We start from the raw sequence: 22,510 nt of genomic DNA, 5'->3' as shown, positions 1-22,510 counted from the left end.
CCGGCCTGTCGAGTGGCCCGCCCCGCCTCCGGAAGTGACGCGCCCTGTCCCGCTCCCCGAGCTGCTTGGGCCCCGCGGCGGCGGGGTCTTCAGTCCCTGTCGCTCGGACCGACGCGAGCCGTTGAGGGCCCGGCTCCCTGCTTGACTGCGGCCGGGTCGAGGGTCCGAGGGGTCGCCCGGCGCGCCGTTTCTCGCTTCTGCCGAGTTCTTTGAGGTGAACGGGCCCGCGGGCCTCGAGCGGCCGGCCGAGACGGTGCTGAGCGTGGAGCGGGCGCGGCGTCCCAGAGTCGCGGCCGCGAGTGCAGGGTGAACCTGCGGCCGGTGCGCCAGCCGCCCCCCGGGCTGTGCAGGCGGCTTCCGCTCGCCGTCAGTGCGGGCGTCTCCAGGCTGTCCTTGGTTCTCGCTCCCTTTCTCGAGGGATTGAGGGCCTTGCGTTCTTTGATTTGTTGAGAATATGCTGACTTCTAATATTTAAATAGTAACGGGCGCGTTTTACGGAATTTTCAGATTTTTGCTTGTATAGCAGAGTGATCAATTAATTGTGATTAGCTTTAATAGCTTCGGAAGAAAACTCTCCGCATAATGAAAGATTTTAAAACCTTCAGTTATTTTTTTCACCCATGTTCCGTGGACTCCTGGATGGAGGCACCTGCCTGGTCTCGAAGGGGGTACCTGCCAGGTACATTATGAACTGACTCCTGGGCGGGGGTGGGGGCCACCATTCGTCTTTCGAGGCAAAAGGAACAAACCTTTTAGAGTTTCTTAAAAAAGAGTTTTATTCATGCCCAGATTAGGACAGCTGCCCAGGATACACGATCTTTACAAGGGAGACAGTGCTGTGGTAAGGGAACATTTGGTGTGGGATTATATACATTTTTTTACATAAAAAGGTACAAATTATTAGACAAAGAACATTTCAGAAAGTTGCAGACTTTAAGTTCCTAGTGTGTGCAGGGCTGTATGACTTTAATCTTATGGAAACCTGGGAAGTTTCTTACTTTTTGTGTTCGGAGTGCTCCTTCTTGGGTATCTTCTGTAAGGAAGCAGAGGTACAGTGTGTGCGCGGGGCAGAAATAGAGCCCGTGCTTTGAGGTTTTGCCAATTCATGTTGACCTTGGTAAATGTTAAGTATAGCTTCCCTGGGAGCTAGGAGTAGGGCCCACAAATGTGAAAAGTTGAAAATTTCCTTTAATAACCTTTACCTAGGCAGACATTTCCCATGCTCCCAAGTCCCAACTGTGACATGAACTCTTTATCTCCTAACATAACAAAACTTTCTTTGTGAAAAAGGACAGTTGAACACCCCATCAAATATACAGGCAAAAGACACAACAGCTTATTTATGAGAGAAGAAACAGAGATGTCCATAAACAGTGATAGTCAATCTACACTTTTGAAGCTGTGAATTTTAAATGTAGAAACCTTTCTCTGACCATCGAGTTTTGCATATTAACTTTTGAGATTGTTACCTTTAATAAGTTATGTTGTGAAATTCGGTATGGGTATATATGTAGTGCTGTTTTTCTCCTTTTAGGTCTGTATTTTTAAAAAGTCTAATAATTACAAGTGTTGCTGCTTTATCAGTATTACAAAATAACTTTCAACTCTTCCTCCTCTTGTTACCCCTACGGCTCCCCCTGGAAGGTACTTTGTCACGCACATCACACAATTTCCAGTTAAAGAACTGGTAAGAGACCTGAGACTGGTAGCAAGGTGCCAGCTTATTATTTCTTCAGTTGCTGAAGATCAGTTGTCTTGGGGTGATTTGTCAATTTGTGAACTATCGTTTTGCAGACACATCCTTGTTCTGAGCTTTGCTATCCGCAGACAGGAGTCCCTGGGGCCTGGAGGTGATTGCCAAGTGTGTGGGTGCCTCTGGAGCACTGGAGTTCTGGGTTTCTGTTCTTTAAGAAGGAGCTTTTTACGTTCTGTTTTGAAATCCAGTTTCACAAACAAGGTTCATGGTGGCTGCAGGCCAGAATTTGAATGGCTGCTATACTTTGTTTTTTCCTCAAGCTGAGCGGGGAGTCTGCTTCTCTCGCTCTGCCCCCCACCCCGCTCATGCTCTCTCTCTCTCTCTCTCAAATAAAAATAAATTTTAAAAAAGATGAATGATTTAAATGAACTCCCATTTATTGAAATCTTGGTCTTTTAGAATCTGTCAGTATATTGCCCTAAACTTGAAGTAACCCAGGAGCAGAAATTAGGTTCACAGAACCCTGTACTAAAACTAGGCCTTACAGCCTTTTAAAGTCCGGTTGAAGCCTCCTGTTTAGCACATACTTCTTAACTTATTTGGGTGTTTTCTCAACTCATACCAGATGGAAGCAGGTGAACTAAAATCACGGCAAGAAGTGATCACCTTGATATCCTTAGTGAAGGAGAAGCCCAAAACACACCTGAAATGGTAGTGGGCATTGTCATCTGTGATGTGCTTCTAAGAAATAGTGACACTGAGCCTGTGTACATACTTAAAGCCTCACAGAGTCACTACTGCAAACACTGCAGTTTGTTGGCTGACTGTCCAAAATCACAGAGTTTTTGTCAGAAAAAGGCAGACTTAAATTTTCAATCCACACTAGAGCATTAAGGTACATCTCAAGGAATGTCATAAAGATGACCGAGAAATGAATATAGACACTTAGACATGGTAACTGTGGTTACTTCCTGAGAGCTGCTCTCCACCCGCCGGTGTGTTTAGTCCTCTGAGGTCACAACTAGTCCTTGTTTCATTTCAACAACAGGGCTGCCGAGATTTAGGTCTCTGGTTTTCTGTCTTTCCCATAGAATATGTAAGTTAACTGATATTGTTAGAAAAGAATGATAGCTTGTTCATTGGGGGTAATTAGGGATACGCACTGTCCAACTTCAAAACAAAAAGTTCCATCCTCACATTTCTCTTAGATACAAGACGGACCCCCTACAGAAGCCCCCTGTACCTGGTGGGATAGAACCGTGTCTCATCCTTTGCAAAGATGCCTTGGGGGGATAGAGCAAACTGGGACACTCCTACCTTTCTGCTCCTTTTTGTTTCTTTTTTTTTAAATTATTATTATGTGCAATTAGCCACCATATAGTACATTATTAGTTTTTGATGTAATGTTCAGTGATTCATTAGTTGCCTATAACACCCAGTGCTCATCACCACACATGCCCTCCTTAATACCCATCACCTGGCTACCCCATCCTCCCACTCCCCTCCCTTCTGTAACCCTCAGTTTGGTTCCTGGAGTCCAGAGTCTCTCATGGTCTGTCTCCCTCTCTGATGTCTTCCCACTCAGTTTTCCCTTCCTTCTCCTATGGTCCTCCACTGTATCCCTTATGTTCCACATATGAGTGAGACCATATGATAATTGTCTTTCTCTGCTTGACTTATTTCACTTAGTGTAATCCCCTCCAGTTCCACCCATGTCAATGCAAATGGTAAGTATTCATCCTTTCTGATGGCTGAGTAATATTCCACTGTACGTATGAACCACATCTTCTTTATCCAGTCATCTGTTGAAGGGCATCTCGGCTCCTTCCACAGTTTAGCTATTGTGGACAACGCTGCTATAAACATTGGGGTGCATGTGCCCCTTCTTTTCACTATGTCTGTATCTTCGGGGTAAATACCCAGTAGTGCAATGGCTGGGTCGTAGGGTAGCTCTATTTTCCATGTTGCGAGGACCCTCCATACTGTTTTCCACAGTGGCTGCACCAGCTTGCATTCCCACCAACAGTGTAAGAGGGTTCCCTTTTCTGCACAACCTCGCCAACACCTGTTGTTTCCTGAGTGGTTAATTTTAGCCACTCTGACCGGTGTGAGGTGGTGTCTCTTTGTGGTTTTGATTTGAATTTCCCTGATGGCTAGTGATGTTGGACATTTTTGACTAGTGGGAAGCTCTCCAGTCACTGAGAGTGGATTTTAGGTGAACAGGTTCTGACGTAGCTAGAAGGCCACCCCTCTCTCTTCAGGCCAGCTCCTGAGCCTTTCAGGGAGATTTGTGTATGAAAGCGGTGGAATCTGTTTGCCTTCACAAGTGTATCTGGACCGCCTGCCTTGTTTTCAGTTGGTTGTCCAGCTCTGTGATGGTTAGCACTCGCCTTACCAACATTAAAGATAACTTGTTTTACTGTCCCATGAGTTGGAGCCAAACAGAAATTTCAAAAGCCCAGAAAAAGGCCTAAGGGAAATGGATGTTTGTTCTGCCACAGAAACTGGATAGCTGTCTTTGCTAAGGCTACCAACTTCTTTTCAAAATTTAAATGCAGAAGATACCACAAAACCAAAGATTATGGGGACCAAAGTTTGTAGTATAATGTTTGGCTTTACAACTTTTGCCTAGACTGACCTATTGATTCACTGCTTTTTCCTTACTCCTCAGGAAGCAAGCCTTCCAGACTGTGGGGGCTCCTTGAAGTGTGTCCTGGATGATTGGGGACCCCAGGGCCATCCTCAGTGCCACAGAATTTGTCCAGTGCACCCAGGTGACCACATGATTGCTGTTTTCCCAGGAATAAAGCACCCCATTGAAGAAGCGGACATAATTCAGAAGGTTTGAAATACTATGGAGAAGTGGAGGGAACATGGAACTTGGAAATTAGCCGAGTTGCAGCTGTTAAGACACGGTGAAGCTCTGGGAGGTATTTTCCTGTTTGAGGTGGATCTGTTCTCGCTTCCAGAGGACAGCAGAGGAGGGGAAGCGGCTTGGAAATAGTTTCAGGGGCATGTTTTGACTGGTTTGCTGAAAAAGAGGTACCATGATGCATTTTGATATCTACATTGATTTTAAAAAGAAAAAAGGCAAGAGAATCACAAGCATAAATGCCATAGTATTTACTGCTTTTGATCATCTTGGACTGCTTGGCACCAATTAAACCAAAGTTCTATGATCACGAGAAGGTGTGTTCCACTTGATGACTGTGGCCGAACACACACTCAGACTCACACACTCACAGTCACAGCTCCATTTCTGAGCACCACTGCCATGGAAACGACAGTGAATTCCCAGACCGCAACTGGTCATCTTACTTGATGAACCAGAAAGCACTTTAGACTCACCTGTGGCCTCCAAGGTCATTTAATTAATACCACTCCTATTGGGTTGCAGACATGTGGACGTGCGATTATAAGATAAGTTAGAATTGAAATACCACTGAAAACCCTTTTCTGGAGAGCTGGCAGGAAAATCTGGGAGCAGCATTCCTCCTTTGTACCACATAGAGCACGCCTCCACAGGGCTCTGTTCCCAAGTGCCCAAAGCAGAGGAACCTTTGCTGGCAGGGATGGCATGGGGATGCCTGGAGGTTGATGAAATGATTATTAATTTATAGTATTGAGTAGGTCCCAGGTGCTGGCTTAGTATTAAGTATTCTGCAGAGACAGTGGCTGAGAATGAGCTAAGTGGAAACCGATCTGGAGGGCACAAGGTAAGGGGGTGTGGGGAGTAGGGGGTAGGGGTTGCAGCCCTGGCCAACCTGGATCTCGAGTTTACCTAGGTTCAGAAGGTGCAAGGGGTCAGTGTCGTTTCACTGTAATTTCACAGATGAAGAATATGCCTCTTGGGTGGAGTATGGCCAGACTTGTTCCGAGTATTTCATAGTTGGTAGAGAAGTTGGGGGGAGGGGTGCTAGGACAGGCATGAGAGGCTGAGTACTCTCAAGACGGTGTCTGGCTTTCGCAGGGCTCACCGTGAGCCTGCACACAGGACTGACTACAATAAAAGGTCTTGTTCTAAGGATGGAGTATTGGAAGAATGTAGTGGCCCTTGTAATCCTGAGAAGAGGACGCCTCTGGAGTCCACTGTGGAGTTGCTCCGTGAGAGGGGTGGTGATCTGCAGCCTCTAGTGGTGAGATACCTGTCCCTTTTGTGAAGTTTGGGCATGGTTTCTGTGACTTTGTCCTAATGGCTGGAATTTCCAAGGAGCGGGATTTTAAGATACCCGTCCCTGTAAGAATTGGTTCCTCGGGAGTGGGCCAGTCCTGTTCTGTTGCTGAGAAGTGTGTCTCTGGCGGTTGGAGTGTGTATTTCAAGCCTCTAGGTAAATGATGGGTTGGTTATAGAGGTCAGCAGGCTGTTGTCACTGATGATACTAATGGATGGATTGCTTACACTGAGATGTTAGGTCTTATGGATAGGTGTCCTCATAAAATGCCCATAAAGGGTGCTTCTGTTGAGTTTAATAGTAGATATAGTTCTAGTAGCCCTCCTTGTAGTTGGTACTCCAGTGAGCGGTGTGTTACAACATTGCCTGCATCGTATGTGTTTGCATACTGAAAACGTTGGTGACACCCCCACAAACTGCACACTGGCATCCAATTAGTTACTAATAAAATTTTATTTTGGAACGAAATAAGTATCCTCCGGTGATTATTAGTTTAAGCCTGGGGGAGGGGGCCCTCTTTTGGTACCAGTAGTGACTAATGGTAAAGGAAATTTTCCCTTTTAGTGTTTGTGGGCCTTGCTCCTGGGCTCCCAAGGAAGCTACACTTTCACATTTACCAAGGTCAGAACGACTTAGCAGAACGTCAAAGCATGGGCTCTCTTTCTTCCTGGAGCACACGTTGTATGTCTGCTTCATTAAACAGACAAACCAAAAAACCAAAAGGAACATTCTGAGCACAAGATAAGAAAAAGAAAGAAACTTCCCTGGTTCCCATAAGATTAAAGTCACACAGCTTGGCATATACTAAAAACATAAGATAAAGATAAAACTTCCTGGACTGTCTTTGGTCACGATGATTTGTAAGTCTTTATGTAAAAATCATGTAACCCTGCACCAAATGTTCTTCCCCGAGCACTGTCGTCTTGGTGAAGATCGTATATGCTTGGCAGCTGTCCTAACTTGGGCTCAAACAAAACTCTTTTCCTTTCTTTTTAAAAAAAATTTTTTTAAAGATTTTATTTACTTGACAGAGAGAGACAGCGAGAGAGGGAAGACCAGCAAGGGGAGTGTGAGAGGGAGAAGCAGGCTTCCCGCCGAGCAGGGAGCCCAATGCAGGGCTTGATGCGGAGCTCGATCCCAGGACTCTGGGATCACGACCTGAGCCGAAGGCAGACGCTTAATGGCTGAGCCACCCAGGCGCCCCTCTTTTTAAAAGGGTTTCTTCATTTTACATAATTAGTACCGTAGTCCTTCCAGGGAAACATTATCAGATTCTGTTTGGAGCTAAACTTGGTCTTTGTTATTGTGGAAGAATAAAGAGTCCGTGAATTGTTTGTCTCCTGTTTCATATTCCATGAGTCCTGGTTTTGGTTCCACACCTCCACGAAACACACAGTGATCCCGAATTTAGCATTGGCTCATCCCTCTCTACAAAGGGTTTGTTTGAGAGAAGAGGCAGCCTCTTTGCACCTGTCAGATGAGCATCAGAACACTCTTGGTAGGGAGTTCCTGGGACCCTAACTCTGAACCTGCTCGTGACACCCAGAGTAAATAGATTTCAGATTTAGACCCTTTGGGAAGAAATTTTGGATCTATGATGACAACCTGAAGACAATCTGTAACCTCTAACCTTTACCCTAACTCTTAACCTGAGTCCTGAATCCAAACCCCAATCTGAACCTCTAGCCCTGAATTTTGAACTGCAGACCCAAACCCCTACTTAATGCCAGCCCTGAACCTGAACCCTGAACCCCAAATCTGAACCCGGAACCCCTAACCCCTAGCAATGTTAACAATAGCCAAAATGTAGAAACTATGCGAATGTCCATCGGTGGTGAATGTGCAAACAAAATGTCATTAAGGTTTAGGGTTAGGATTTTATGTTTGGGAGCGTGCGTTGGGGTCAGGGCCAGGCTTGAGATGAGAGTCAGGGTTAGCATAACTGCCTTTCTCTGCCCCCTCCCCATCTCTCTGGTGCTCTGGGTTGGGCAGGACTCACGCAGGGTCACACATGCATCAGAGGTTGAACTGGAGTGTTGGTCTTCAGCCCCTCAGTCCTGGGTACTAACAGAAGAAGTATGAGACATCTGCCTGGTCACTGACTGTTTCAGATCGAACTCAACAGCAGTCAAGGGTGTGGAGGGCCTTAGAGGTTATACAGGGTTCTTCCATCCTCCCACCTGGGAAGGGTGCCACTGGCCCCACTCTGCCGGGGCAGCCCCAGGTTTCAGCACAGCCCTGACCCATGAGGGTACTCAGTAGACACGTATGGATTTATATAGGACTGGCTGCAGTGCACTACCCGCCCCCATGTGCAGCCCTCTTGTGGGGTGGTGGGGCCCTCCTGGCACTGGCAGGATCCTTCGTCCTAGCCGAGCAATCAGCAGTAGACAGTCAGGTCTCAGACAGGACCGTCTTTGGCCTCCGATCATCCAGGAAGGATCTGTGGTCTTCCAATTCAGGTCCTGATAACCCCCATGGTCAATCACTGAGCTGACTGTGCTCTTGGGAATTTAAAAGGTCCATGGGCGCTGTAGACAGCCCCTTGGAGTGTTTCCATTCCCAATGTCTGTGTGGTTGAGACAAGCAATCCTCCCTCACAGCCTCCTAGCCTTCTAAGAGAGGTAGTAACCCTCCAAACATTGAATGTGGCCCATGGCCACAACAGCCATACAGCAGACTGGCCCTGCAGTCCTTCGGGCTCCGGTTATAATGTAAATATTTGACTTAACAAGCATACTTGTTAAGAATCAAGGATATAGGAGAACCTGTGTCTCCCAGTGGGCAGTTTCTTGCTGAGGCTGTATGGTCTCAGAGAGCCACATGCATGACCCTAGAAAGCCTGCCAAGTGTGGATTTCATGCTGTGGGATAATCTTGAGTCTCCCACTGCTTCACTGAGCAATAATTTCCTTACCACCCTAACATTTGGTCTCTTTGTAAAGGAGAGAGAAGAGACTGTACAATGAGCCAATTAGTTCTTTGGGGATGGGTGATTAATGTGTTGGGGGGCACATGTCACTCCGGGGCTCCCTCCTCCCAGGGACACGAGTGAGGTCTGTGTGCCTTCCAGTCTCTGAGATGCGAGGACCCAGTGCCCAGGGCAGGAGCCTTGTTTCCCACCAACAGCAAAGTTGCTTTTTCAGCAAGTGGAAGAATGTGTTGCCATCGTGGGAGAACAGCAAGAGCACTGGATGGGCAGCTGCAGCCCCTGACCCTAAGTGACCCCTTCCTTCCCTGCTTCAGATTCCACAGCCCTGTGGTCAGCCACCAGTGATGTGGAATCTGCTGCTTTCCCAGCCTGGCATCCATTCTCACGTCCAAGTCCAGCATCTCAGCTTGCCTTTGGGAACCACATCTCACCTGTCTCTCATCCAAACAGTTCCGGAGGGCAGACCCCACTCTCCACCCACCTCAGAGATGGGCGTATGATCCAAGTCTACCCAACCCCATGCTCTGTTCTCTGGGTGCTCTAAGGGCTTCAAGGATGAGAGTGTGACCCAAGCCGGGCCAAAGACACTGGAAGCCATGACTTTTCATGGAACACAAAGGATAGAGAAACCCTTCCCAGTAGAACGGATGGTGAGTGGGTGTCAGCCCGGAGTGTGTGAGGCCCCAGATGCAGTGAGAGAGACTGTGCCTGGGAATGGGCCCACCCCAGAGCACTTAGCAGGGTGGAGGGTTGGAGAGGGTCCAGGTCACACTGTGAGAGTGTGAGCCCCTGGGCTTGCCAAGTCCAGAAACACTCTTTTTTAAATTTAAATTCAAGTAGCCAACATACACTACATCATCAGTTTTGATGTAGTGTTCAGTGATTCATTAGCTGCGTGTAACACCCAGTCCAAAAATACTCTTAACTTGCCTCTTACAAGTATTAACTTATTTCCACCATTTAAAAAATATTAATTCATTTACTTTAGTAAATGTGTCCAGTCCTTCGTCATCCAAAAATTGCTAGCTGACACACATCAGGGTCAACAGTCCCTGAGACTCCCTGAGCGAGTTGTCCTCACTGGGCGGGGCATGGCTGGGGAGACGAGACAGTGGGTGGGGTCCGGTCTTAGGGAAGCTGTTCCTTCTCTGTCCCTGGAGAGGAAAAGCCCAGAACAGTGAGAGGAGAACCAGCAGGAGCAAGAGGTCCCTGGATGGCTATTGGTCTGTTTGTATTTTCCTTATTTTAGGGTCCATTTTGTTAAAGTGTATTTTTACTAGGAAATCACCCATTTCCTCTGGGTTTCCAGTCTGATGCAATAGGTTTCTCTTATTTGACCTTCAATTTCTACTCTCTTTCTGCTTTTCTACAGAGTTTTTGCAATTAATGAACAAATATTGATATGTTATTATTCAGTAAAGTCCATGCTTTATTCAGGTTTCCCCTGTTCTACTTTTCCTGCTCCAGGATCCCATGCAGGGTGCCATGTGACACGTATTCATCATGTCTCTTCAGGCTCTCGTTGGCTGTGACAATCTCTGACTTGTCTTGTTTTCATGGCCTTGGCAGCATTGAAGAGAGCTGGTCAGGTATTTGGTAGCAAGTCCTGCATTCGGATTTATGGTGTTTTCCTCACGATTAGACTGGGGTTATGGGTTTTGAGGAAGCAGACCACAAAGGTAAAGTGCTCTGTCATCACTTTATATCAAGGGAACATGCGCTGGAGGTCACTTGTCACTGTGCTAACATTGGTCAGCTGGCTGAGGCCGTGTTGGTCAGGCTTCCCCACCATGAGTTCCTCTCTCCCATGTGCGTACAGTGTGCAGGAAGATGCTATGTGGAGCCCACACTGTGGGAGAGGAAGTCAGCTCCTCCTGCTTGGGGGATAGCTGAATGTCTACGTCTGTTGTTTGGAATTCTGTTAGGAGAGGTCTATTCAACCCATTTGTAAAAAAAAAAAAAAAAAAAACTATGTAATTTAAAATTTAAGCAATCCTATTTTTTTCATTGAACAATTAATGTTTCAGGCAGCATCCCATCTAGAAAATACAAAGGCACTCCTTTGAGCTACAGGGAAAGAAAGGTTTTTAAAGATTTATTTTTTTGTTTTTAGAAAGAGAGCATGAGAGGGGGGAGGTGCAGAAGAAGAGGGAAATACAGAATCTCAAGCAGACTCTGCACTGAACGTGTTGCCCACCGTGGGGCTCAATCTCATGACCCTGAGGTCATGACCTGAGCCAAAACCAAGAGACACCCAGGCACCCCAGAAAGGATAGGTTTTTAAAGGCAGAGAGGAAATCGAGAAAAGGAAAGTATTAGCAAAGGGTGCATTGTCTGAGGCAAGGTCACTGTCCTAAGGGGACCAGAAGAGACCATTATTCAGGGTGAGTGGTTAAAGGTTACATGGAGTGTGTATGTGTGAAACTGCAGTTAGGTTAGTTAGTAAGTCCTGGCTTGCTGATCTGGGTCTCTTAAGGTAAGTGACTTCACTGTGGGGCCTGTGGATTCCTTTTTAACTAATCATTTATTTTTACCAGTGTGGACACCAGGGTCGTCATATTAGGCTGTCGGTTACACTCCAGTGCTACAGTATTTGGTTGCTGGTTCATTCCTGCTTGGCTATTGGGAGGGCTTTCCATTGGCTCCACTTTCCCTTTGATATACTTTATCTTTGCGGGGTTTTCTTGGTACTTCCTTACTTTCTGATACTTCAAGATTATCCTGGCTTCTATGTTTACTTAGTCCTGGTGTCAGCAATTTCTTCAAAGAGCCCTGGTTCCTTTTATTAGAGAATGGTATTAAAGTCTCACCTGTGGGAACTGAATGTGCTCAGAGGACAACGCAAGACAATATATGCGTGTGTTCCAACCTATGTAAACACACCTAATTAAAGATTTCTACGTGGAACTGTCTGTGTCCATAGGAAGCTAAAGACAAGTTTATACTGATGTCTCCAACCTGGTCCATCACCACGTGGATATTGTGATCTTCTCCATTGGCGATCTGTAACTTCCTACTCTAACAGTGACAAACCTGGCTCTCCCCACTTGCCATTTATTTAATTCATTGCTCCGTTCCAGATTACAGATGTGGTGTTTTCAGAACTGTTAGCTACCACTCTGATGGGAAAGAACTTTATCAAATAGAGTCCACTGTGTACGTACAGTATGTACATTTTTTCTTTAATCTACAGATTCCATTAATTTCCAAAGATACTTAGGTCAGCACCTTTTGTCATACAACCTACAGTGAGGGTTTTTTTTCATATGTTTCTAATACAGTTAGGTTATGTGTCACATTTATATTCCATTGGGGGGGGAAGAAATTTTCCTTGGTCCAAAGTTCTTACCACAAGACTAAGAATGAAATTGACATGAGACAGATTAATAAGAGAAAAAAACCCAAAGTGTAATGATGTGCACATGGAGACCCAACAAGGAAACTGAGTTCTAAAGAAATGACCAAGGAAGCCAGGTTTTATACTTTTTGGACAAAAAGAAAATAAACCTGTGATGAAATCACAGGACAAAGAAAACTTAATCTTGGGAGCTTCAATTAGTAAGGAATTCTAAACAATTTGGGCTGGGATAGTAAGTTAGTAAAAAGTAACAAGGGTTGTTTATACAGCCTTCTGGGCTCCAAATGCCCATTTCTGGTGATGTCAAAGTCTCTTTACCTCCTGGTACAGAGATAGATTTCCTGCTTCCAGGGGGACAGAGGAGGGTCTGAGGGTCCTCATTTCATAGACTGACTCTTAAGTAACTTTTATTTAAAATGATCTATCTGCCAAAGTGGCAGATTTGGGGCAGCGTGCCCTTGGCCCCTACACCATCTTGTGACATTCCCACATCCTAAATAACTTAATTTCAGTAGATTATGATTTACTCTTTGGGATATAAAAATGTTCGTGTTTTTTTTTTTAAAAGATTTTATTTATTTATTTGACAGAGATAGAGACAGCCAGCGAGAGAGGGAACACAAGCAGGGGGAGTGGGAGAGGAAGAAGCAGGCTCATAGTGGAGGAGCCTGATGTGGGGCTCGATCCCATAACGCCGGGATCACGCCCTGAGCCGAAGGCAGATGCTTAACCGCTGTGCCACCCAGGCGCCCCAAAATGTTCGTGTTTTTTAAGATTTTATTTTTAAGTAATCTCCACAGCCAATGTGGGACTTGAACTCACAACCCCAAGATCAAGAGTTGCATGCTCCACCGACTGAGCCGGCCAGGTGCCCCAAAATGTTTGGGTTTTGACAAATGCATCATGGCAGGTATAAATCATTAAACCATCATGGAATTCACCCCCTGATCCTTTTATCACCTCTAGTTTTGCCTTTCCCAGAATCTCCTACAAATGGGGTCACTCAGTGTGTAACCATTTCGGACTAGATTCCTTCACTTAGAAAAATGTAAAGTTCATCCGTGTCATTTTTATGGGGGTGATGGTTCATTTCTTTTTATTGCTGAATAGATTAACAAGAGAAAAACAAGTCAAAGTTTAATATGATGCATACGTCCCATATTCATGGGAGATACCCAGGAAAATGGAGTAACTCCTTGAAGTGACCCGGCCCTAAAGGCCATCTTCAGCTAAAGACCAGAAGATTTTGGGTGGTGGGAAGGCCAGTTAAGGGATGTTATCAGGTGAGTACAGTAAACGAGGGAATGGTGGTTGCACAGATTTAAGTCTGTGCCTTCTCTTTCGGTAAGAGTTTCTTAAGATTTAGTCATTCTGTTCCTGATACAGAGGGAGACAGGCTTACAAATGGAGCTTTCCTTTATCAGCGTAACTTTCACTCACCAAACAGCAACTTTTACCCAGTTTTTAGAGATTCTTCCATGTCTGCTCTTCCTTAAAATTAATCCGCCCAAATAACCCTTGTGCCAAAGAGGCATATTTTGGGTGGCATATTTCCTTCACATGGATACACTCAGTGTGCTTATGGATTTATTTATGGAAGGACGTCCTGGCTTCGTTAAGTTTGTAACCACTATGAATAGAGCTGCTGTGCATAGCTGCATGTTTTTGTTTGGAAATAGCTTTTCAAAGCAGTGGTCTAAATACTAGAAGTACAATTGTTGGACCTTAACGTGAGACTTATTTAGGTTTGGAGAAAATGGCCAAACTGTCTTCTGAAGGGACAGTTGCTGCCATTCCTCACCTTCCAGCAATTGGTATTCTTGTTTCTGGAGTTCAGCATTTGGGATGGGTGTGCAGTGCTGTCTCACTGTCGTTTACACTTGTTCTTTCCTAATGATGACGTCGAGCATATTTTTGTATGCTTATTCTGTGTCTGCATATCTTCTTTGTCCAGGCATTTTCAGACCCTTGCCCATTATCAGTTCAGATGTTTGTTTCCTTATTGTTCAGTTCTGATAGTTTTTTGTATATTTTGAATACAGATTTTTTACCAGATATATGTTTTGCAAATATTTCCTCCCAGTTTGTGGCTTGTCTTTTAGTTTCTGAGCAAGGTCTTTCACAGAGCAGAAGTTCTAATTTTAGGAAGTTCATGTTATCAGTTTTTTTCTTTTGTGGATTGGCGTTTGGTGTTGTGTTAAAACTCATCACCAAACCCAAGGTCATGTAGATTTTCTTTTATGTTTTCTTTCTGATATTTTGATAGTTTCACATTTTAAATTTATCTACAATTTTGAATGAATTTTGGTGTAAGTTGTAAAGCTTGTGCCTGCATTTCACTTAATTCCGTAGGGTTTCTAATTAATTGTTTATATTTCTGGAGAAGTCAGGGGATAATTGGACTCCATTTCAGTTTGAATTTTCAAAATGTAGTGGATTCAGCTGGACCCCAGAAAGGACAGGTGCCTCCACTGAACCGAGCGCACCGGCCCTGCACCGCCCCCACCGCCCGCAGGGGGCGCCCGAGTCCCGCTCCGCGACTCCCGCCAGGCATGCGCTTTCCGGTGCGCTGGCAGGTGTTCCAAGTCCTCAACCCTCTGTGCTGACGCCCAGGCCCCGGGAGGACGTGGGGCCTCATCCACAGTCAGGAGCCCGGCCTCCTCAGGACCCGCTGTGGAGACTTCCGGAGGACATGGGGCCGCGTCCACGCGGACAGGACCTGCAGTGGAGGACGTGTTTCCGCGTCCACACCAATGGACCCGGGTCTCCCCAGGACCCGCCGCGGGAGGAGAAGGTGAGGAGAAGCCGCCTGAGCAGGGACTGCCGAGGGGTCCGTGCTCACAGGACCCCGCGGAGGAAGGGCGCGCTGTGTAGACGGTGGGGTTTCCGTGGTTTCTGTGCGGTGCCGTGGGGTCGCTGGCGGGGCTGTGCGCGGGGCCGTGGGGTCTCCCCTCCCTGGGCCCGGATACGCTGGGCTGGTCCGCGGGTCCGTGTTTACGCGCACACGGATCCGGTTCCGGGGGCTCCGCAGGCGGTCTGCAGTCAGGGAACCTCCGGCCGCCCACCTGGTGCTCGTGCTCCCCCGGCCTCGGCCCCGCAGGGTCCTCCCCGCGTCCACACGCGGTCCGGGCAGTCGGTTTGGCATCTGGAGGTTCGGTAGCGACAGCGCGCGCTCTGCAGACAGACGGCTGTGGGGAGAGCAGGTGTTCTCACGGCGTCGGTCTTTCCGTCTCCGCGTTTCTCCCGTCTGTCGTCGGTGTCTCAGGGGTGTCCGAGAGCCGGGCTGTCCGTCTCCCTCGAGGTCTGTCGTCAGTGTCTCCTGGGTGACCGTCTGTCGTCGGTGTCTCCCGGGTGTCCGAGGACAGGGCTGTCCGTCTCCCTCGAGGTCTGTCATCGGTGTCTCCCGGGTGTCCGTCTGTCGTCCGTGTCTCCGGGTGTCCGAGGACAGGGCCGTCTGCCTCCCTCGACGTCTGTCATCGGTGTCTCCCGGGTGTCCGAGGACAGGGCCGTCCGTCTCCCTTGAGGTCTGTCGTCGGTGTCTCCCGGGTGTCCGAGGACAGGGCTGTCCGTCTCCCTTGAGGTCTGTCATCGGTGTCTCCCGGGTGTCCAAGGGCAGGGCCGTCCGTCTCCCTCGAGGTCTGTCATCGGTGTCTCCCGGGTGTCCGAGGACAGGGCTGTCCGTCTCCCTCGAGGTCTGTCGTCGGTGTCTCACGGGTGTCCGAGGGCAGGGCCGTCTGTCTCCCTCGAGGTCTGTGGTCGGTGTCTCCCGGGTGACCGTCTGTCGTCGGTGTCTCCCGGGTGTCTGAGGGCAGGGCTGTCCGTCTGCCTCGACGTCTGTCGTCGGTGTCTCAGGGGTGTCCAAGGGCAGGGCTGTCCGTCTCCCTCGACGTCTGTCGTCGGTGTCTCACGGGTGTCTGTCTGTGGTCGGTGTCTCACAGGTGTCTGAGGACAGGGCTGTCCGTCTCCCTCGCCGTCTGTCGGTGTGTCACGGGTGTCCGAGGACAGGGCTGTCCGTCTCCCTCGACGTCTGTCATCAGTGTCTCATGGGTGTCCGAGGGCAGGGCTGTCCGTCTCCCTTGATGTCTGTCGTTGGTGTCTCAGGGGTGTCCATCTGTTGTTGGTGTCTCACAGATGTCTGAGAGCAGGGCTGTCCGTCTCCCTCGCCGTCTGTCGTTGGTGTCTCCCGGGTGTCTGAGAGCAGGGCTGTCCCCTGTTGAGTATTTCATGGAGGAGGAGGAGGGAAGGGGAGGGTTGTTCTGGAGGAAAGTCCCCTGGAGAAAAGCGGGTTTCGGGGTGATGGAGGTTCTCCCTGGCTGAGCTGCAGGGGTGGTGATTTCTGGGAGGTGGTGAAACCTGCGTGTTCCCCTTTGGGGCCTGTGACTGATGAGTCTCTGCTGTGGGGCTTCTAATGTGGGGTCTGTAATTGACAGTTGTTCCTGTGGCTGACACTGTGTGATCCGCTCCGCTGCCCAGCCCCCCTTCTGGCGACCCCAGTCCACTGTACTGAGCCTTCCCTTCATGCATTTTCACAGTTCTAACCAGTTTTTGGTGGAGTGTTGTGGAAAATTGGAATTCCAGATCCCGCTGCTTCTCCTGAACCCAAGACACAGGAGCCGCCGATGTCATCCTCCCACGAGTCTCTTGCTAACCTGTGGCCTCCTACCCTGGCGAGTGGCCTCTCCACGGTGGGTGAACCGGGTCTGGGAGGACTTGGCCTCCATCAGGAAGCTTGATGTGGTCTCAGCTCCTGTGACCTGGTGCTGACCTGGTTGTTTGTAAGAGTACTTGACTCTGCGGTGATTTCAAGGTGCAGTGAACCTGTCACAGAGCACAAATACACTTTATCTCCACACTCGGACTCCCCAGCTGTCGTTTCTTTACCACATTTGCCACTTCACACGGGATACTTCAGTGCGTTTTACCCTGAACAGGGACAGGCTCCCGCGGAACCACCACATAGCCCTGAAGGAGGAGATCACCGTGGTTTCCATATTATAATCCAGACCACAGGCCCACTTGAACTGTCGCCACCTGCCTCGCTGTCTGAAATGTCCTGCTCCATTCGGATCCAGTTTTCTTCTTCTGCAACTGCTCCCGAGACTTTCCCGTATTTGCATAACCCTGATGGATTTAGGAGCACAGATGACTCCAGTGTGGGTGGCCTGTCTGGATGGCCTATGTCGCTTGGGCTGTTTTCAGTGTCCGTCCACGTGGTGACATGCATCAGTCCTTCATGTTTTCACTGTGACTAAACATAGTAACATTTACCACTTAAAACATTTCAGGTTCACAGTTCTCTGGCCTTAGCTGAGTTCACACGGTTGTACACCATTCTCTAGAACTTTTTCTTTCTCCCTGAGGGAGACTGTATGTATGAAACACTAACTCCCCATTCCCCTTTCCTCTCAGCCCTGCAGCCACGTTCAACTTTCTGTCTCTAGACACCTCATACAGGTGGAATCACACAGTGTCTGTCCTTCTGTGAAAGCCAGAATCCTGTCCTTGTTCCTGATTTCAGAGTACAGCTGTCAATATTCAGACTTGAGCATGGTGCTTGCTATAGATTTATTGAAAAAAAATTACCCCTTATTTCTGTTTTCATGAGGGTTTATATCAGCAACAGACATTGGATTTTGGTTAGAACCTTTTCTGCATCAATTAATATGACCACTTGTTTTTATTTAAAAATTTATTGCGGAGTATAACATTGCTTGTTTTCTGTATATTGAACAACCTTTGAGATGTTTGTGAAGAGACACTTATGATGTACAATATATTTAAGAGCTCTTGGTTTTGCAATTTTTCTGATCAGGCTTCTTACATCTATTTTAAGACAGGTGTAGGGATGTATTTGCTCGTTGTTATTAGTGGTTAGGATTGGTGTTACGGGTTGTTAGGGTTATGGTTGGGTTAGGGTTAGGGGTCTCCCTGTCCTCTTCTGCACAGAGCCCATTCTCCTCCAGTAACCAGAGTGATCTTTTCGACACATTACATTTGGGCCTCTCTGTGGTCTGCTCCCCTCCTGCCCATCCTCTCCAGCCTCACCCCTCCCACCACGGCCTGCCCCCCTGTGGGCCACCCAGGGGTATGATTGTCCCACATGTGCCTCAGGCCTGAGTCCAAGACTTTGCATTCACTGTGCCCTCTGCCAGGAGCACTCTTCTCTCCCCCTGCTTCATGTTTGGCTTGTTTCCCCATTGGCTGGACCCCGAATTGCCCCCTGATGACCTGACTCATGTCTTCTGGTTGAATGTGCCTGTCCGCTATTTAAATGTAGTGCCCGCCTTCCCGATGTGAGCAATTTGCTAACCTGCCCGTGATGGGGCAGGTGTAAGGATGTAGCCTTAGTGTCTGCATAAAAAATCAGTCTCAGAGGGGCTCACCAAACTTGCCTGATGATGGGGGAGCTGCTGTCCCCATGGTGGGGAGCAGGTAGTGCCCTCAAAGGGGGACCAGCCATGTGAGTGATTGGACAAGACTCCCAACTTCTTGTCTGGGGAGATGTAGACCTGGACCTGGAAGCTTACACCCTTGGATTCAAGGCTGGGGCCTAAGCAAGCTCCTTCTTTTTCCAGAGGTCCTCTTTCCCCTTCCCTGACCATGGGCTGGACCTGACTCCTGACCTGGGGGATTTCGAGGGTGACCCCTCCTAGGAATACCAGGGGTTTACTGAAGACCTTGTCAGCAGGATGCCCAGTAGCCTTGAAGGGAGGACCCTACAGGAGGTGGAGACAGCTCTGTGGGGGCCGATGACATCCCGCTCAAAAAAAAATGCGGATGGTGGCCGGCCCTGCTGGTTCTACCCAGACTGTAGGGCATAGAAACAAGGGCTGTGCCCCAGGGTGCTCTGCTCCTGGCAGGTGGGGACAGGAACTGGGGGTTTGCCCGGGAGCTCAGCACAGGGGGAGTGTTCCTGGCTCCAGCATGCTAGAGCCCATGTGGGGCTGCATGGGCTTCCAACCTCTTAAGCCTTAGGCACCCCTTTGTAAGATGGGGTGCTGACGGCCCCCATCTCTGGGAGCAGAAGGTAGGGAGGCCCCATGGGCAGACTCACTCAGGAGAGGCCAGGAGAGTGGCTGTTGCTTAAAGCAGCCCAGGGCCTGCCCCCTTGAAGAAGGTATACAGGTCTATGGCCCTCAGCCTCGGGGTCCTGCTGCCAGCCTCTGGCAGTGACCCTCCTCTCACCCTGTCCCCTGTCCCTGTAGCTATGTGGTCTTCCTGGAGCTGGTCCTGCAGACGGTGAAGAAGCACTTCATGGTGGGACACAGGGTCACCTACTAGGTCTTCACTGACCAGCTGGCTGCTGTGCCTGTGTGCTCCTCTGTGATGGCCGGAGGGCAGTGGTCCTCATGGTGGACACAGCGTCACCTAGTACGTCTTCAGCGATCAGCCAGCTGCCGTACCCATGTGCCCCTCCGTGAGGGCCAGTGGGTGGTGGTCCTCAAGGTCCGCGGTGCCTCATGGCAGACACAGGGTCACCTAGTACGTCTTCACGAACCACCAGCTGACGGGCCTCTGTGCCTCTCTGGGAAGGCCGGAGGGTGGTTCTCCTCATGGTGGACACAGGGTCACCTAGTACATCTTCACGAACCGCCAGCTGACGGGCCTGTGTGTCTCTCCGGGAAGGCTGGAGGGTGGTGGTCCTCGAGGTCTGCGGCGCCCTGCGCTGGCAGGATGTGTCCATGCAGCAAATGGCGATGATCAGCCGCTTCTGTGAGCAGCACTTCCTCTGTGAGGTGGACGACCTGGTGTGCGCGGATGTGGACATGAAGTTCCGTGACCATGTGGGTGTAGAGATCCTGTCCCCCCCTTTGTCACTTTGTACCTCAGTTTCTACTGGGTGGCCAATGAGAACTTAAGCTACGCGCGCCGGCTGCAGTCCCAGGCCCACATCCCCAGGCACCAGGGAAACTTTTACTATATGGGGGCCTTTTTGGGGGGGTCAGTGGTGGAGGTTCACTGACTGACATTGGCCTGTCACCAGGCAATGGGGGTCGACCTGGCCAATGGCATGGAGGCCATGTGGCCTGACAAGAGCCACCTGAACCACAAGCCCACCAAGCCCCGGAGGCCACGTGGGACCTGAGGCTGCTGGGCTGCCCTCCCCCCACCCGGGTCATGAAGATGCTGAGATTCGGGCAGTGCCCAAGAATCACCAGGACATCCAGAACGCATGAGGGGCTCGCCCCGTCTCCGTCAGGGTGGCCTCTCTGAGCGGAGCCATAAGAGCAGATTCCTTCTTCTGTCCCCTCAACTGTGGAGTCCAGCACTGCCCGCTCGGGCATGTCCAGGACCCCTAGCTGCCCCCATGCACAGGAGGCCTGCCTGGGGCACAAGTTCCTTTCTTTGTGGTCAGTGCATTTCGATCATTTCTGGGTCATTTGCAGCTGCAAACGGCTCCAGTTTTATGTCGAATGTTTTTCTGTGTCAATGCTGAGCAACCATCTTTAAAAAGAACAATTGAGGGAAAAGGTTTTCTCCCTGGTTCTAAACGGACACGGCCTGGTGGGCTGGGAGCGGCCCTGCAGCAGCCTTGGAGCCAGAACGGGCCCTGGCTGGGTCTTCCTCCCAGTCCCTGCACCTCGCGGCAGCCATGGGCCTTCAGGGTCAGGGGTGTGCTGAGCCATCTCTCAGACCCCCAGTCCCCTGACCACCAGAGGCTGTGACCGCTAGCATGGCCTCCAGGAGCATGGAGCCCTCTGGGTTATTTCTGGTTCCTGCCTTGGTTTTAAATGGCTATTTCTTTGCTGGTGTTTTTGAGATGTGGGCACTGGCTCCATCTGGATGCGCGTCCTGTTGGGATCCCTCAGTGCCCACTGGAGGGTTTGCACTTGTGGATTCTCTCTGCACTATGTGTTAGCAAGCATTCACTGAGTGCCTACTGTGAGCTCGGTCACCAACAAGGGGCAGAGCATGAGAGCGAGAACCAAGATACAGGATCCCTGCTCCAGGGCCCTCCTGGGACTCGCGATGGCCCCGTCCTCCTGACTCACTACTTTCCTATTGTGGTGTAGTGGACATACAACTGATACCGTTAAGCACGTTTCAGGGTACAATTCAGTGGCAATACGTACATTCACTGCTCTGCACCTGCCACCTCCATCCATCGCCACAACTTCATTGTCATCCCAAACTGAACCTCTACCGACGAGACCCTAACCCGCATTCCCCCTCCCCAGCCCCGGCACCCAGCAGCTCCTTCCACCTCTGTGAATTGGAGTGCTCTCCATCCCTCACAAGTGGGGTCGTCCAGTATCTGTCCTTTAGGGACTGGCTTATTTCACGTAACACAGTGGCCTAAGGTCTGTCCCCATGAGCCTGGACCTGACCCACTTTTCCCCCAAAGGAGTGGCTCAGCCCTCTCCTGTCTAAGCTGAGCCTCCTCTGCTCCCCTCTGCTCCCCTCATCTTCCTTCTCAGCCTGAAGATGATCCCAGCCAATCTGCAGCTTTGAAGACCTGTTTAGTGCAGATGCCGGACACACACCCCCGGGGCCTTGGGCCTCACCTACCCCATCTGTCCATGTCAGGTGCCTGCTCCCCCCGCAGCCGGCCACCTGCACCTTCCACAGGTGTCCCCATCTCAGAAGAGGGAAACACCAAGTACAGACCCTTGGAGACCTCAGTGACTTCTTGCTTACCACCAACTGTAGTGAGGTGGCTACTGGAGGGCATTCGATGTCCTAAACATTTAAAGGTGTATGTGAGTCTCTGCTGCCCAGGGCAACGGGTAACAGTTGGGGCAAACAGAAACCAAGCAGATTCACTGGAAGAAAGGCTGAGTGATGAGGAGCGTTAGGGAATAGGGCCTGGAAGCTCTGACTGTCCCCACCTGACGTTCAGATGCTCCCCAGTTCCTCCTGTGCCTCTGGTGTCTTCCTGGAACCCTGACCTGGCTGTTTTCAGACAGCTCGCCCAGTGGTACCCTCACTTTATGGGGGGGGGAGGTTTGCTGAAATCCACAGTGTGTCCTGCTGCCCCACCTGGATCACATCGTCTGGGCCATCTGAGGACCCAAGACTGTGGGTCTGTGGCCTGGAGGGATTCTGAGCAGAGCTGGTGGGATGGGAGGGCTGCAAGGCACAGAGACAGGTTTCCAGAAAGCTACAAAGCTACCTTCCTACAGTTTTTGAATCAAAGCCTTGAGATCTTTAAAATGCCAGCACTGTTACAGCATGGGCCAGAAAAACAAATGTCCCTGTGCACCCAGCACCACCTAAACTATTGGCCATTTCTTGTCACTTGAGCTGAGTACAAAGGATTGGGAATGGGGGCTTGAGGGAGGGGTCCTGGGCCAGACTTTGTGTTTCGGGGACAAAGGCCATCCAATCTCGTGCTGGCCCTGGGGCAGGGGC

At 49.5% G+C, this 22,510-nt stretch overlaps 2 long non-coding RNA genes and 1 pseudogene across 2 annotated transcripts; all 3 read left to right on the top strand.

Annotated features, from left to right (window-relative positions):
- The first annotated feature begins 50 nt into the window (after positions 1–50).
- LOC148109312 (uncharacterized) lies at positions 51–4,878 on the top strand. The gene is made up of 2 exons (XR_015725873.1): positions 51–679; positions 4,368–4,878. It is a non-coding gene; the product is annotated as an uncharacterized LOC148109312 (long non-coding RNA).
- A 9,512-nt stretch (positions 4,879–14,390) lies between these two features.
- Positions 14,391–17,009, top strand: LOC148109311 (uncharacterized). The gene is made up of 2 exons (XR_015725872.1): positions 14,391–14,951; positions 16,690–17,009. It is a non-coding gene; the product is annotated as an uncharacterized LOC148109311 (long non-coding RNA).
- Positions 17,010–19,336: 2,327 nt separating this feature from the next.
- On the top strand, positions 19,337–20,616 carry LOC148109310 (histo-blood group ABO system transferase 2 pseudogene; annotated as a pseudogene).
- The last annotated feature ends 1,894 nt before the right edge of the window (positions 20,617–22,510 follow it).

The sequence above is a fragment of the Ursus americanus genome, chromosome 10 (assembly GCF_024610735.1).
Source record: "Ursus americanus isolate L20-20 chromosome 10, mUrsAme1.1.p, whole genome shotgun sequence".
NCBI classification, from domain to species: domain Eukaryota; kingdom Metazoa; phylum Chordata; class Mammalia; order Carnivora; family Ursidae; genus Ursus; species Ursus americanus.
This window is presented reverse-complemented; position numbering and strand designations above follow the sequence as displayed.